This window comes from Onychostoma macrolepis, chromosome 01, assembly GCF_012432095.1.
Source record: "Onychostoma macrolepis isolate SWU-2019 chromosome 01, ASM1243209v1, whole genome shotgun sequence".
Lineage (NCBI taxonomy): Eukaryota > Metazoa > Chordata > Actinopteri > Cypriniformes > Cyprinidae > Onychostoma > Onychostoma macrolepis.
In genome coordinates, this window is record NC_081155.1 from 40,986,314 (window position 1) to 41,003,948 (window position 17,635).

The 17,635-nt window shown below is 35.4% G+C and overlaps 1 long non-coding RNA gene across 1 annotated transcript; it reads left to right on the plus strand.

Moving 5' to 3' along the window:
- The first annotated feature begins 271 nt into the window (after nt 1-271).
- LOC131530516 (uncharacterized) lies at nt 272-3,728 on the plus strand. Its single transcript, XR_009268412.1, has 3 exons — nt 272-331; nt 458-571; nt 3,637-3,728. It is a non-coding gene; the product is annotated as an uncharacterized LOC131530516 (long non-coding RNA).
- Nucleotides 3,729-17,635: the final 13,907 nt, after the last annotated feature.

Consider the following 17,635-nt stretch of genomic DNA (forward strand, 5'->3'; position numbering starts at 1 on the left):
TAAAAAAACAGGGTACAATGTACTGTTTTAGTATGAAGGAATTTTTCATATTTATTTATTTTTTACAGGTGTATTTCCAGTGCACTGCATTGTGGGATAGAATATTTAATGCACAGTTTTGTGGTTGCATCCTGCACATTTTGCCAAATTTAGTGGGGCATCACAAAACAAAATTATATACAGTACTAGTGCACATGATGCAGAAATAGTATAAGAATTATTGTAGCATGAAATTCCTAACACACCCTTTGTTTTTATTCCTCTGTAGGTGGTCAAAGCTGATACTGCAGACTTTCTGTTGTGGCTGAGAGTTCAGCACAGAGTGTGTAAGGTATGTAAACCGTGTTTTAGAAGGCCGCTGTATGTCTTAAGGTTCCCGCTGGTAAAGTCCCGTATCTGCTTGACCCTACGGCCCTGCACAGACGCCCGCTCTCAACCTCACTACCCTTCTCTGCAGGAAACACTCATCTGCTCTTACTCTTCTTGCTTCAGAAGCAGCCGAGGCTGAGCAACAGAACTCTAGCGTGACAATACACACAGGGTGCAATGTGGCATACTGTACTAACCATCTGTGAGTATGAGAGTATATGTGCATACACATTTCATTGTCTAGCTATCACAGAGCTGTGTTGAGATGCAGTTGGTCAGTTATAGTTGTGCTGTTATAGCCTGTGTTTTCGACTGCAGCTCTGTTCCAAAACCTTGCGAGATGCCTACCTAGGCAGCATTTTAAGCCATCATGAGCTACGTTTCCATCCAAAGTAATTAATTGAATAATATTTGCGAATACAGCACTGTTTCCATCAGTTCAACAGAAAAATTGTCATTTCTTGGTAAACTGTCACCAAATATCAGTAAGAAAAACTGAAGTTGCTGCATCCAGAGAAGCCACTGTAGCTCCGTATATAATAAATGCAATAAATGCTGTCACGGTATCTTGTGTTCATAGGCATATTCCTGATCTTTGGACGGCTTTGGGAGGTAATTATACCAAACCACTGTGATGACAGATTTTGGCTTTTTGACATTTCAGAATGACTAAACCAACAGATGCTGTGCAGTGAATTTAGCATAAAAATATGTGGATGGAAACATAGGTGCACTTCAAATGTAAAGGCTTTTTCAAAAATCTGCATAATTATTATTATAATTGAATTATACCTTCAAGTTCAGAGATAAGATGGCAGATGAGTTAAGAGAAATATCCTCAGCAAGTAAGAAGAAATGTTTCTTGCGCAGCAAATCAGCATATTAGGATGATTTCTGAAGGATCATGTGACACTGAGTAATTATGCTGAAAATTTCAGCTTTGCAACACAGGAATAAATTAAATTTGAAAATATATTCAAGTAGAAATCAGTTATTCTAAATTGTAATACAAATATTATTATTATTAATATTACAATTTTTTTCAGCATTTTTTTTTTTTTTCAATTTTTATGAAATGTATAAATATAATTTTATAAAATCTTACCAACTCCAAACTTTTGAACAATATGCATGTGTTTTTATCCTTAATGGAGTATTGTGTCATTAGCTTAGCAACACGATAACGTCAAACTCTACTGAAATCAATTCAAGTTCACAGGGTTCATGCTGATCACTTATGAGGAACATTTCCTTACAAGGCAGCTGCCAATGTTGACAGCAAGCTCACAGGTTTTGCTGCAGAGCTGGTGTGTGCATTTGTTCTGTGCTTTATGCTGCATGTGTATGTGTGCGTGCCTTGTGACAGCGCAGAAGACTTAAGATGGATGTATCAGGGAGTTGGAGTGCAGGGGTAATCAGTGGAAGAAAGTGAGAGAAGGCCAGTTCACTCCTACGCATCAAACTTGCAGTTTTTCCCGCTCCTGCAAAGCTGTGATACCAGCCATCAGAACACAGACTACACAGATGCATCACTAACACTTCATATTTTATTATTAAAGGAATAGTCCACCATTCTGTGCTTATCTACTCACTCCTATGTATTTTCGAGCTTGTTTGACTTTCTTTCTTCTGTGGAACACAAAAAAGAGAAAGTCTGAATTCTACTGGTCGCTGCAGTTACAATGAATAAGAACTGTATTGAGAATTTTCGAGCTTCAAAAGGATACAAAAGCTCCATCAACTTATGCAAGTCTTACAGTTAGTAGCTCAGTGGAATGCATCATCCAATATATTAAGGATAATAAATGGAACTATTTGCTATGACAAAATCGGTTTTGGATCAGATTTATTAATGTTTGTGAAAGAAGTTCCTTATGCCCGCCAAGGCTGCATTAATTTGATCAAAAATACAATATAATATATAATTTTAAACACTCCAGTCTTCAGTATCACATGATCCTTTAGAAATCAGTCTAAATGCTCATTTGGTGCTTTTTTTAGTTTTATCAATGCTGAAAACAGTTGTGCTACTTAATATGCTTCTCAAAACTGTTGAGTATTTAGTAAAATACATATATATGTAATATTTCATTATTTTCTTATATTTATTCTTATAAAAAATATAAAATAACAAATCAAACAATTGTCATACAATTTCATTAATTCTGTAAAATGTATATATTTTGACAATTTAATCAAACAACAAATTACATAACAATAGAGGTGTATCTGAATTACACAGTCTAATTATATAAATTATTTACAATTAAACCCCAAAACGAAAATGTTGTCCTCATTTACTCACCCTCATGTATCCAAACCTGTATGAATTTCTTTCTTATGTTGAACATAAAATGTTGGTCCCCATTGCCTTCCATAGTATTTCTTTCCCTGCTATGGAAGTCTGCTATGGAGGAACTTCAAAATTCTTCAAAATATCTTCTTTTGTGTTCAACATAAGAAAGAAACCCATACAGATTTGAAAGGACATGAGGGTGAGTAAATTATGACAAAATTTTCATTTTGGGGTGAACCATTCCTTTAACCTCTAAGCTATTCAGATGGAATAAATCGCACAAATGTTGATGTTCAGATAAAAAGACAAGATGAATAATGGCATTACCACTCAATAAATGCATTGAGATGCAACTGAGCATGATCAATCAATATGCTCAATCAATAGGGGCATCTTACAACACAAAACAACCTACATGTTTCCAAATTTCTTCATTTGCGTTAAAAGGAAGAAAAACGCAGGTTTAGAATGACATAAGGGGTGAGTAAATAATAGCAGAAATGTTAAAATACAGTCAAAGAAAAATCATTATCTGGATCCTGCTGAGCTTCAAAAAGCTAAGCATAAAGCCCAGACATAAGGACGAGTTCTGAACTGTAGAATATTTAAATGAGCACTCAATGACTGACAGCTGTCAGTTATGACTCACAGCTGGCTAATCCACTCGTCTCTGTGGAGTGGGTTTAAAGGTCTCGGCAGTTCAGGGCACCTTCTGGCAGGTTCTACTCTGGAAAACTAGGGAAGCAGAGATAAATAATTCACACGTCTCCTCTCTTCCTGGTGGGACGGCGAGCGTGTTTGTGTGTTAGCGTGTGCTGTTTAGGAAGGAACGTTTGAGTGGGAGGGGGGTTTGTGCATGTGCTGAGGATGTTTGTCAGCGTATGTGGGTGGAAGTTGCATGTGTGTGTTGGAGTGGGATGTGAGGCAGCGGAGCTCAGCAGGAGGTTAAGCCCTCTCTCTGGTGTGTGTAGGAGCTGGAAGCCAGACACAAGATGTCTCCAGTCCTCAAGCTATCCCAGGATCCCCTGCCACCCCAGCCCCCATGTCTACAGCATTTCCTGTGAGCGAGGGACCGAGCAGCTTTGGTCTCTTTGTGCGATAATATTTTGTGTGCTCAGGCAAGATCACTATTTCTATTTTTCATACTTGGGGTTAGTGATCTAAACGAACCGCTGACCACAAGTATTACATTTTTGCGTGTAAATCATTCTGCATGTTGCCTTAAATGATGTGGATTGTTCACTACTCCTTTTTTAAGCAATCAAACTTTTTCATCCAAGTCATGCCAACTTCTCTGACTATTTTAATGGGGAGTAACAAGTTGGAATACTATAAAAGATCAATTTAAACTTCACTTTAGATGTCTAAAACGGATTCAGGTTTCACTCTGTTAAAAACATTTTTGACAGTGTTTGCTAAGACAGTTCAAACCAGTACAACTACTAAAATATGTTTAAAAGACTCTTGACTAAAAGGAAAAATCATAGTGGTGGATCTTCATTTGATATTAAGTAGCTATATCAAGATAGCAGTTGCATCAGCAATGCATAAGTTACTTAGTGCTTGGGTTAGCCACTACTAAAATTGAAGCCTTGCATCATCACATTTAGCTGAAATATAACCCTACATATAAAGGAAAGCATTAAGGAAGCATCTAACCAACAGCTGGACTAAAATTAGCAGCTCATATTAACTGACAGACTTTTAGACACATACAAAGATGTTGAAATGTATACTTGTTGTTTACATGTACAATATTTGTTCATGCCAACACGATCAATCAATCAATAAATGAAGTCATATTTTCCAGTTAGTATTACTTTCTTGCTCTTACAGTATACAGTTCCTGAATATAAAATGTCAAAATAATCATTAATGCAGTAATGTTTGGAATGTGTCAGCTGGCAGAGATAATATTTGTATCAAGATATTTTTGCAGCATATACATATTACTGAGAGCTTAAAAACTGCTTTTTAAGTCCTGTCATAAGAATGAATAGTTTTAACCAAATTAAGTACAGAGTTAGTTCCAAACTAACTAGTAGTCACTAAGCATCTAGTGCAAACTTTTAAGCAAGAACTTATGAATGGCTGGTGCAACCTTACCCGAGTTTCTTATTGACCTGGGTCAGTACGTAACCATCCAGAGCACCTTTCCAAGGCACATATCAACGCCTAAATAATCAGCACAACAACTGGATAACAACTTAGCAACTGCATAACAATGCCCTGACAACCACCCACACAACTTAGCATAATAGTGGTGACATCTGCATGGGCGAGCACCACACACATTTTCATTAGAAAATGTAAAAGTCTCACATCAGACTGTCACTAATCAGGCTTTAGAACATCAATTCTTTGTGGTTATAGTTTTAATTCAGTCACATTTTTGTCTCTCTTTCTGTCTTTTCCCGCCGTCCCCCCTCACTGTCTGTCTCGAGTGGCCTTCACCCAGCAGAGCGGCTGAGCTGTTTTGGTGTAAAATGTCCCCTTAGGCACAAATCAGCAGACTTGTCTTTAACATGGACAGTAGACTCAAGTCTCGCCAGATTGCCTCACCGCTCTCATTAAATATTCTGGGAAATCCAGGATAAGTAAGGGGAAAAAAACACTGTAGACGCTCACAAACCCAGATTAGAAGGACTGTTTTTACATATCCTGCAGCTAACAGGAAGTACGCCGAGCCGACATGTACTGCCTGACTATAAAGAGCTTAATTGTCTAATGCTTTTTCATTATAATTTCATATATTTAGTGTTGCTGGCTTGCTGTTGTTCATACTTGGGGTAAGGGGTTTGTTCAAATCTATAACACTAAGTATTCAAATTTGGCAAGCAATGCAAATAGAAATTTCAAAACGCTGCGGCTTGTTGAGAAGAGCTGTGCTGTCATTTTTATATAACAAAAAAGAGAAGAAAAAAAAAACAGACTTAAGTAACCACTGAGAAACCAGCCAGAACACCTTAGCAACCACATAGCAAGGCCCTGGCAACCACCTACCAGTGTTGTTATTGTTAACTAAAACTATTAAAAGTTGTTTTCAGGTAACTGAAACAATAACGAAATAAAAGAAAATAAATAAACTTACAAAACTTGGCAACTAACTGAGATAAGCTGAAGTATTGAAATGACTAAAACTGAAATAAATATTAATTAAAGCAATACTTAAAATATATACAGAAAAAAAAAGACAAAACAATAAAAATGACAAAAGCACATAAAAAGTTTTAAAACTGTAAAATGTAAAAAAAAAAAAAAGGTTTATAATACTAGCATATAATACTAAAATAGCACAATGGTTGTTAACAATTGCATAACTAGAAACTGCAAAAATAAATAAGTAAATAAATGTAAAAAAAAAAGGTTTTGTGTCTAATTTCCCAGTTAACATATACAAGAATCATTAAAAGAACAATTAACTTTTTTTCTTTTTTTTACAAAAAAGCATTTTGTTTTACTTCCCTGGCATATTTTTCCGCTTATTTTCAGGATAAACAAGTCAAAAACAAGTGAAAAGGTCTGAGTGAAACAAGTCTTCTTGCATAGTATATGTAGCTTTTTTTTTTTTTAATCTCAAGTAAATTTCTGATACCTGGAAAACAATTTAACAAAATCTAATTAAAAAGTAACTAAGAATGCAATTTTGAATTGAAGTATCTAATGTTCATAGACTAGATTGTTTCAGGCCTCGGATTTATGGCCAGGAGTTTAGCACAGGCTCACATTTGCTTAAGAAAATATAAAAATCTATCTTTTCCTTGTGTTGACTAGGGAAATAACAATCGACCAGAGCAGATCCTGTGGGCTCAACCAGCTCAACAATCTTCCTCATGTTTTTTTAGGAAACCTTACTACTGTACAAGAATGCTACTGCCCCAAACAATGCACCCTAAGAAAATTAAGGGCACTGCTAAACCCTACACCACACACAGAAAACCTTTTAGAATAAAGCTTAAAATATTTTGCTGCCATCTGAAAGGTTACAGGTCTATGGCTCCGTCGAGGCTGGTCTACAACATCTCGTAAAATTATTTCAGTGTTTAGAAGGGTAAACAAAACGCACAAACCTTTTCCTTATTCAGACAAGCCAGAGAACACAAGGTGAGCGCAGGTTCAGTGATTCTACTGACACAAAGTAATACCTTTCACATGCTGTTTACTTAAGCAGAGATTGCTGTCTGACTGTGGTAAGATCATTCTCTATTAAAGGCACATCAGATGCGATCAGGCTATTGCAGTGCATGCTGAATGAGAGAGAGCGCATTCTGTGGGAAAAAGAACAACGTTGTGAATCTGAATCTCTTAGTGATATCAGGTCAGTTTTATTGAGATCGACCTGTGTTTGATTGAGCATGGCGACTGTAGTGTTCATTTAAATGTGAAATTTGATAAACACAATTGACTTCTTCAAATTAATTAGCCATGTTGCTTGCTTTGAGCCCTGCGCCATGGGCTGGATTGTGTGCAGGTAGGAGGCAGGTGTTAACTTGATTACTACCCGTTAATCAGGTTTTTATGAGGACGTCACAACAGCAAACATGCTCTGATCCAGACACCTGTTTGTTATGACACGACCCAACCTACACCAACAAAACCATTATCCATCCATCCATCCTATTCAACATAAAAGATTATGTCTTGAATGTGTGTAACCAGGTTGATTATTGATCCCCATTGATTTCCATAGTAATTTTTTCCATACTATGGAAGCCAAAAGGAGTCCATCAACTGTTTGGTTACCAACATTATTCAAAATATATTATTTTGTGTTCAACAGCTGAAAGAAGTTATACAGGTTTCGAACAAATGATGACAGAATTTTTATTTTTGGGTGAACTATCCCTTTAAACCAAGAGTAGTTTCTTACTCCATTTTTCTTCTTCTAAACATAAATTTAACAAACTTTAGTTAGGTTTACACTTAAAACAATATAAAATATCATGTCAAAATACAAATTTAAGAATGTAAAAGTAAATATGTATGTATGTATACACACACACACACCGGTAGCATGAATCAAAATGACAAAATCACTGAATGCATGAATGCAAATTTTATTATATAAAATATTTATTATAGAATTGTTTTACCCTTTTTTCAGATAAAATATCTGAACATCCTTAAAGGGATATTTCACCCAAAAATGAAAATTAGCCCATGATTTACTCACCCTCAAGCCAACCTAGATATACATAACTTTCTTCTTTCAGAAGAATGCAATAAAAATTCTGGCTCTTCCAAGCTTTATAATGGAAGTGATTGGGGGGGGGGGGGGGGGATTTAGAAGCCCAAAAAAGTGCATCCATTCATCATAAAAATTACTCCGCATAGCTCTGGGGATTAATAAAGGCCTTCTGAAGCAGAGCAATGCATTTGTGTAAGAAAAATGTCCATATTTAAAACTTTATAAACTGTAATCTATAGCTTCCGATAACTGTCAAACTCACGTTCACAAGAGTGGCGTTCCAGCGTATGACGTAGGCGTAGCGTAAGCATTACATATGGACATGATAATATTTACGAGTCCAACCAATGCAACATGTATGTATAACATCAGATTCATGACAGTTGTCGGTTACACTTTATTTTGATATTCTACTAACTATAAGTAACATTTTAACTACATGTCAAGTAATTCTCATTAATTTGCAGCTACATGTCTACTAACTCTCAGTAGGGTAGGTTTAGGGTTAGTAGAATAAGTTGACATGTACTTGCAAAGTTTCTCATAGTCAGTATGTTGTATGTTGTGGACCCATCAAAATAAAGTGTTAGAATATATTAAACAGTCGGTCTACTAATACTCTAATGACTGCTAGTTGACATGTAGTTGCAAAGATACTTACTGTTAGTTAGAATCAAAATAAAGTGTTACCCAGTTGTCTAAAACCGATCTGACGGGTGCTGAAAAGGGGCTCAGGCAAAGCAAGCCACCTGCATGTACATCTCATGTGTATCTAATTCATGCCGACCAAACACGGAGCGTTATTAAAATAAGCCAGCACCTTCTTTAGAAGCAAATATTGAGTGAGCGGCTCTCACATGTGGCCCAAACAGAGCCATCTGTGAGGCAGCAGATTGGCCGGAGAGCATGACTGAGACGGCGCATCATCAATTAGAGCTGCTGGGGCTGAGAGGACGACACATACAGCTCAGGTGACAAGCACTCGTGAGTCCAGCTGCTCAAGCACACACCGCTCGCTCTCAGCTCATCTCTCATGTACCCTCATCATCTTGTTTTCTAAGTCATTCTAAGTGCTTACTAAAACACACAATATAGTAACAGCTATGATGCAAAACAACTGTTCACAGTGCAGCACATTCTGGTGGAAGTGATACAAAATGATGTATAATGAAGTCTTCCACTATGCTAGTTTGTATTATTATACTATGCAAAAAGCTTTCTATTCATCAAATTATTCTCAAATATATATATATTTATATATATATATATATATATATATTAGTGCTGTCAAACAATTAATCGCGATTAATCACATCCAAAATAAAAGTTTTTGTTTATTTAATATATTTGGGTGTAATGGGTATATTTATCATGTATATTTAAATACACACACATACAGTATGTATTTGAAAATATTTACACATTTATACATTTATATATTCATATTCTTATATTTTACATTATATATGAATATATTTAATATATAAACAACATATTTTTCTCAAATATATACATGCATGTGTTTGTATTTATATATACATACTAAATATATACAGTACATACACATATATTATGTAAACAAAAACGTTTATTTTGGATGCGATTAATCACAATTAATCGTTTGACAGCACTAATAGCCTATCGCATACCGCAATCTCGCTCCGAAGTCCCGTTTTGAATCAAATGATTCGCGATACGTGATCCGATTGGAGCGCTTCGAAACAGTGAATCATTTTGCGACTCAATGGTTTAACTGATTCAGAGTTTCAAAAAGCTCCGTTGATACTGTGCTCTTTGCTCGCTTTCTGTATATGATTCATTCGTTGCTTGAATAAATGAAATCATTACAATTAATAGGCCTCACTTACAATGTTTTTAACAGACTGTGTTTCCGTCGTATTAAAAACATTTCATGACATGACACCCACATACTTGCCTAAAAAGACGGGTTTATGATATGCATTATTAACTGATTACACTAACATTAGGTTACTTCTAGCCTTACACTTACCTTCCACCTATGGAGAGAGATTTTTTTTTTCAAAAAATCCCCTCTGCTTTTTTCACCAATCGCACCCTGTATATATATATAATATATATATATATATATATATATATATGTATATATATTCAACATTGATAATAATAAATTGAGCAGCAAATCAGTATATTAGAATCATGATTTCTGACTGATCATGTGACACTGAAAACTGGAGTAATGATGCTTTAGAAATCATTACTAGAAATAATTTGTTAAAATATATTAAAATATAAAATAGCTATTTTAAATTGTAATCATTTATTATTTTGTAATTTATTAATTTTTAATATGTATTATCATTAATAGACATTTTTTATCATATAATTATAAATAAAATACAGATAATATTTAAAAAAAATATATATATATTCAATGTCTGTGGGGTTAAGCAATATGTCATGGCTTTAAAAATAATGCAAAAGAGGTTCTAAATTATTTTCATGAAAAATAGTAAATACTTGCTGATGCATTTGGTGTCACCACCTGTCACAGCAACACCATAGAAATGTGTGGTGCAATGATTTTTAAAAATCATTCAGCTCTGCAGCTTATGGAAATGGTAAAACTCTGCCAAATGTATAGAACCATTAAATTATTGTTTTTAAGGTTTTGTTTTGTAGAACTTTTACACAGTTAGCCTATAAAAACCCTCTCTGTCTCATCTGATGTGTATCATTCTCTCATTTTCTTCCTTCTTCATCTGCTCCTCCTCTGTTTACCTTTATCTCTCTCATTTTCTGTCTTCCTCCCTCCTTCTCTTCCTCCTTCTGTTTGAACATGTGGAGGGATTAATATCTGAGCTGAGGTGTTTTGGAGCTTATTTGAGTAAACCGAGTCCGCTTCTGAACGACAGTACCGGAAGAAAACAGATCGTGGGACTGATTAGATCAGCGCGGTTAGCCTGGCTGGTCATATTGCTGTTATTGTTTTGCTGGAAAAACATCATCACACAGTCATATCTGCATCACGCCGAGCAAAAGCCAAATCAACATTTTAATAGTGACAAGTGATGAGTCTATACTCTCAAATCAGGGTTTGATTAAAAAAGAGGGAGGATATTAAAAAAGAACAAAAATAAGCATGAGGTTAGTGGAATTTAGAAAGCATTTAAAGGGATAGTTCATCCAAAAATCAAGATTCTGTCATAATTTACTAACCCTCATGTTATTCCAAACCTGTATGACTTTCTATCTTCTGTGAGACACAGAAGGAGAAATTCTTACTGCACAAATACTCTCTGCCATACGTTTACAATTTTTATGAAGCGGATCTTTTAAGCTAAAAAAAATTAAAAAATTTAAAAAAAAACTCAATAAGAGCATCATAAATGTAGTCCATGTGCTATATTTCCACTCTTCTGGAGTAATATTATATTTTTTTCTGATGAACAGACAAAAGGTGTGGTCACATTTGTGCAATTTAGGTGAAATTTTGCAAGCAAAAAATTATTGATTTTCTATTGTCAATAGTGTAGCAATATATGAAGCACAGCTCACACAGACGTCACTTTTAATCCAAGCAGCTTTCTATTGGCCAGCACGATGAATTCACGTGACCAACTTGAACATGAGCAAAATCTGCATAGCGAACTTCTCTCAATCTCAAGGATTCCTAAAAAGTGATAAGTTGACTTAACTTAAAAAAATTTAGGAAACCCGTTGCCTTAAAGTTAAATAAATAATAATTTAAAAATACACATAATTTATAACAGCACCTTAAGATAAGTCATTCATTATTCACTGATAATAATTTCCCTTTAGTTGTGAGCAGAAAATTGAATCAGTATGTTGAACCTGAACTAGACCAGTCCAATGTGTAAGCAAATCATTTTCTGAATAGAATCATCTGATTCACTGAAAATATCCAACTGTAAAGAATCAGTGAGTCGAACCAGAGTCTTTGATTTATCCCATTTGTGAAAAAATCATTTTGTGAATCAAATGAACTGATTCCTTGAAAAGATCCAATTTAAACGAATCAGTGAGGTAAACCTAAACACTGAATCTAAACACCAATTTGTGTATGTATTTATTATTATTATTATTATTATTGTGCAGAATTAACTGATTAACTGAAAAGATCAAGCTCTTAAGAATCAGTGAGTTAAACCTGGGTGCTCAGTTAATCCAATTTGAGAAAATCATTTTGTGAATCAAATCAACTAATTCATTGAAAATATTTAACTCAAAAGAATCAGTGAGTTGAAACTGAGAATTGAATCCACTCATTTTGTGAACAAATGAACTCAAAAGAATTATTTGATCACAAACTGGTCATTACTACTCTGCTTAGGATCAGATAATCAAGTTTTTAGGTGAATAACAATTTAAATTTTAGTCTGTTTCTCAAAGTTATTGAACAGCTTTAGAAGGCTTGGAATATACTGCATGGGGTATATTTTATGTTGTTTTTGAATCCTTTTATAAAGCTTGAAAGCTTCAGTCTCCATTTACTGTAACTGCATGGGGGAAAAACACTTTTCCTTTTGTGGCCTGTGGAAGAAAGAAAGTCATACATGTTTAGAACAGCGTGAGGCCGAGTAAATAATCACAAATTTTTTGTTTTTGTGTGAACTATTCCTTTAACATCAGCCAGCACTGCTCAGTGATGTTTAATATGATACAGTTAACTGCCTTATAAAGTCTTATTTCTGGTCAAAGAAAGTTTATTCAGCATTGGTTTACCTTTAGTGTCATATTGCAGCTTGCATGTCTCTCTGACATGCTGTGCCTGGTTCACCACCAGAAGTGTCTTTTCATCCTTCAGTGCCTTCCAATTAAGTAAACACACGCCGTGATTGGGCTGGCTGAGAAGAGCTGAGTGATAGAAAGTTTGTCAGTATGCAGAGCCTCTAGCCTTGGCAACATCCCAATTTGCATATTATTCATCCTAAATAGTATGTGAGATTAGGATTAGTGTGTCTCAAATCATAGTATGATGAAAAGAGTGCCAAAGGTGCCTCGATGGTATACAATTTCCAATGGATTTGAAAAGTGTGCATCCATGCATGATTTTGGGTTAATATTGCCCACAAATCCTTGCGCTACAGAAGTTTGTGACAGTTCTCTGCCAACTTTTTTAGCTGTACAACAACGATGAGTAATGTGAGCTCACACAAGCTGCCACATCAGTTTATTTAAATGTATGAAACTAAAATTAGCAGAATATACTTCAGTATGTAGCAGGGTTATTATAGTTAACTAAAACTAAAACTAAACTTTTATAAACTAAAACCATAAAAATAAAATAAAATAAACGGTTACACTTTATATTAGGTGGCCTTAACTACTATGTACTTACATCAAAAAATAAGTACAATGTACCTATTGTGTTCATATTGTATTGCAAAACACTTTTGCTGCTATTGAGGTGGGATACGGGTAAGGTTAGGGACAGGTTTGGTGGTATGGGTAGGTTTAAGGGTGGGTTAATAGTGCAATTATAAATGTAATTACAGAAATTAATTACAGATGTAAGTACATATAGGTATTTTTAAAAATATAAGTACAATGTAAAAACATGTATGTACACAATAAGTGCATTGTATCAAATGATTAATTTAAATGTAAGTACATAGTAGTTAAGGCCACCTAATATAAAGTGGGACCAAATAAACTTTAACTGAAAAAAACAAAAACTTACTTAAACTCACTTTATTTCGGCTAGTTACCAAGACAGGATTATAGTTCAACTAAACTGTGTGTGTGTGTGTGTGTGTGTGTGTGTGTGTATGTGTGTGCGCGCGTTTTTGTGACAAATCAGGACATAGATTTGTATAATGACAAGGGTATGACATAGGTATTACAAGGAGAAGGTCACTTTTCAGGACATTACCCCACTTTTCAAAATGCTTATAAATCACACAGAATGGAGAGTATTGAAAAATCTGAAATAGCACAAAGTTTCCTGTAAGGGGCAGGGTTAGGTCAGGGGCGTAGCGTCTGGGTATGCAGGGTATGCAGGTGCATATGGGCCCTGACAGATTGGGGGCCCGCCGAACCGAGGGGGAACTTTTAATTGAAACAAGGGAACGAATATAGAGCCCTGCACGGGCAACAAAATCCAAACCCACATGGCCCTGTGTGAAAAAGTGCTTGCCCCCTAAACCTAATAACTGGTTGTGCCACCCTTAGCAGCAACAACTTCAATCAAGCGTTTGTGATAACTTGCAATGAGTCTGTTACAGCGCTGTGGAGGAACTTTGGCCCACTCATCTTTGCAGAATTGTTGTAATTCAGCCACATTGGAGGGTTTTCGAGCATGAACCGCCTTTTTAAGGTCATGCCACAGCATCTCAATAGGATTCAGGTCAGGACTTTGACTTGGCCACTTCAAAGTCTTCATTTTGTTTTTCTTCAGCCATTCAGAGGTGGACTTGCTGGTGTGTTTTGGATCATTGTCCTGCTGCAGAACCCAAGTTCGCTTCAGCTTGAGGTCACAAACAGATGGCCGGACATTCTCCATCAGGATTTTCTGATAGAGTGCAGAATTCATGATTCCATCAATTATGGCAAGTCATCCAGGTTCTGAAGCTGCAAAGCAGCCTCAGACCATCACACTACCACCACCATGTTTGACTGTTGGTATGATGTTCTTTTTATGAAATGCTGTGTTGGTTTTACGCCAGATGTAACGGGACACACACCTTCCAAAAAGTTCAACTTTTGTCGCATCAGTCCACAGAATATTTGCCCAAAAGTCTTGGGGATAATCAAGATATTTTTTGGCAAATGTGAGACGAGCCTTTGTGTTCTTTTTGGTCAGCAATGGCTTTTGCCTTGGAACTCTCCCATGGATGCTGTTTTTGCCCAGTCTCTTTCTTATTGTTGAATCATGAACACTGACCTTAATTGAGGCAAGTGAGGCCTGCAGTTCTTTAGATGTTGTTCTGGGTTCTTTTATGACCTCCTGGATGAGTCGTCTTTGTGCTCTTGGAGTAATTTTGGTAGGCCGGCCACTCCTGGGAAGGTTCACCACTGTTCCAAGTTTTCTCCATTTGTGGATAATGGCTCTGACCATGGTTTGCTGGAGTCCCAATGCCTTAGAAATGGCTTTATAACCCTTTCCAGACTGATACATGTAAACTATTTTGTTTCTCATCTGTTTATGAATTTCTTAAGATCGCGGAATGATGTGTTGCTCTTTAAACATGCTTCACTTTGTCAGACAGGTTCTGTTTAAGTGATTTCTTGATTCAACAGGTCTGGCAGTAATCAGGCCTGGGTTTGGCTAGTGAAATTTAACTCAGCTTTCTAAAATAACGTGATTAATCACAGTTGTTTCATGATTTAATAGGAGGGGGCAATGAATTTTTCACATAGGGCCAGGTAGGTTTGGACAGCTTTTTTCCCTTAATAAATGAAATCATCATTTAAAAACTTTACTTGCATTATCTTTGTGTAATATTAACATTTGTTTTATGATCTGAATCTTTTAAGTGTGACAAATATGCAAAAAATGTAAAAATCAGGAAGGGGGCCAACACTTTTTCACACCACTGTACATCATTCAAAGGTGCAAATCGTTTTATTTGTGTGCACTCACAATATCAACAAAACATTTTGCTATTGTAAAATAAAGAAAACAAACAGGGTGGTCTTGATCTTGAGCAGGAACACTTCACAAAAACTGAACCGAAACTCAGCAAATACTTGCCTCACTGACATGATAAATAGAATGCTATAAATTACTACTTTACAACTAAATAATTCAAATCAAAAATTAAAAACTCTTTCATTAGCCTATGTAATCCGAAAATATGCATTTCTCTCTAAAGGCGCGTCCAATGAGGAGATATGGGGAGTCAGGGTCGTTTTGTTTTGTTAGTGTCACGCTGAAAAATAACTAAATAAGATTAACGTCATACTATTTTAAGAATAAAGTCAAAATTACGATAATAAAATCATGTTATATTGCGTGAAGTTAATGTGAAAATTACACTCCATAAAAAATTACACTCTTGTGGCATCCAACCTGTCATTCTTGTCATTCACACCTGAAAAACAGCAATAAAACATAGGCTTATAGATGTTTTTGAAACTCTAATTGATCGATTTCATGAGACATTTGTTTGTATTAAATTGTTCTGATTTTTTTTTTTTTTTTTTCTGAAAAACTAAATTAAACTAAAACAGTAAATATAAAAAAAAATGAAAATAATTATAAAAAAATAATTGTTCATACTAAAATCATTCGTAATAAATTAGACAATGAAAAAAATCATTTAAAAAACACAAAAACTAAAATTAAAATGAAAAACGCAAATATAAAAATAAAAACATTCAAAATATTTAAAAACAAATTTTGATCTAAATTATACTAAAATAACACTGGTATACTGTAAAAATATTGTTCAAAAAAAGAGATGATTTTGAATATGTTTTACAAGAAAACACTAGTCCAATCTACTGTCACATTTACTTGCAGTTTAGATGGACTATTAGCATTTTAGCATTCTGATAATGAATGTTTGGTGCTCTAGGCTTAACAAGTCATGTTGCGTGCCACAGAAAATGCACAGTCCACTCAAAGCAAATGCTGAGCAAAAGGAAGCTAAAGGAATTAGCCAGGTACACGTTCTTGGTCCAAAATTGAAATCGACAGAGCAGAGAAGAATGTGAAAGTATTTGTCTATGTGCATGCGTGTTGTCTTTCCATGCATTAGTGTATCAGCTCCCACAGGCAAAGAAAACACCCTCACACTCTCGATTTCTCCAAGCACAAGAGTGCCACAATACAGGCTTGAAAAGACAGATATTAATTACTCCAGCACTTCACCTGCTCCCCATTGGTCCAAGCAGAAATAATCACCCCTATTGCCGACACCACTTTCCTCGTAGCCATCAGGATCCGATGCAATCATAAGACAATCATAAGGTCCCAGCCCAGCCATGCTAGAGGGAATAGCCACACATGACAGTCACTGGTACATTTGAGGTTTTCAATTTAACGTGTTCAACAACAGCGATAGCTCAGATAGGATTGGGAGTGAATTACGTTTTTTTTTTTTTCTCTAATTTTGTCAAACCCGATAGCTGTACGGCTGCAGCGAACACAGATTTAATTATATCATGACAAAGAGCAATGAAACCTCTCCCAGCTCATTAAAAAGGAAATTGCATTGTGGATAGTCTTTTGACATTTGTAAAAACTCTTGCTGACTTAATCCCATGTTGTCTTATAGTGGGATCTGACATTTCCTACGCAATATGACATGGAATAAACAATCCTGAAGCAACTCTAATTCTAAATTCTGATGCATTCTAACGCACTCACTTGAACACCACCAAAACCATTCAGACAAAATAAAGCATTACCACAAAATGTTTGTTCAAGCTATAGAGCAAAAAAAAATTCACACAATATTAACGTAGATGTCTATATTTAAATAACAGTTCACACAAATCGATTTACTCACCCTTGTGTTGTTACATGGAACACAAAATGAGAACATCTGAAGGATGTTCACACTGCTCTCGTCCACAGGGCTTCAAAAAGGACAACAAAAAAAAAAAAAGCAATTTTCAGCCATTTGAGAATATTCGGTTACACTTTATTTTGATAGTCCACTTCAGACATTCTACTAACTATAAGTAACTTTGCAACTACATGTCAACTAATTCTCATTAAGTTTCAGCTACATGTCTACTAACTCTCAGTAGGGTAGGTTTAGGGTTAGTAGAATAAGTTGACATATACTTGCAAAGTTTCTTATAGTCAGTATGTTGTATGTTGTGGACCC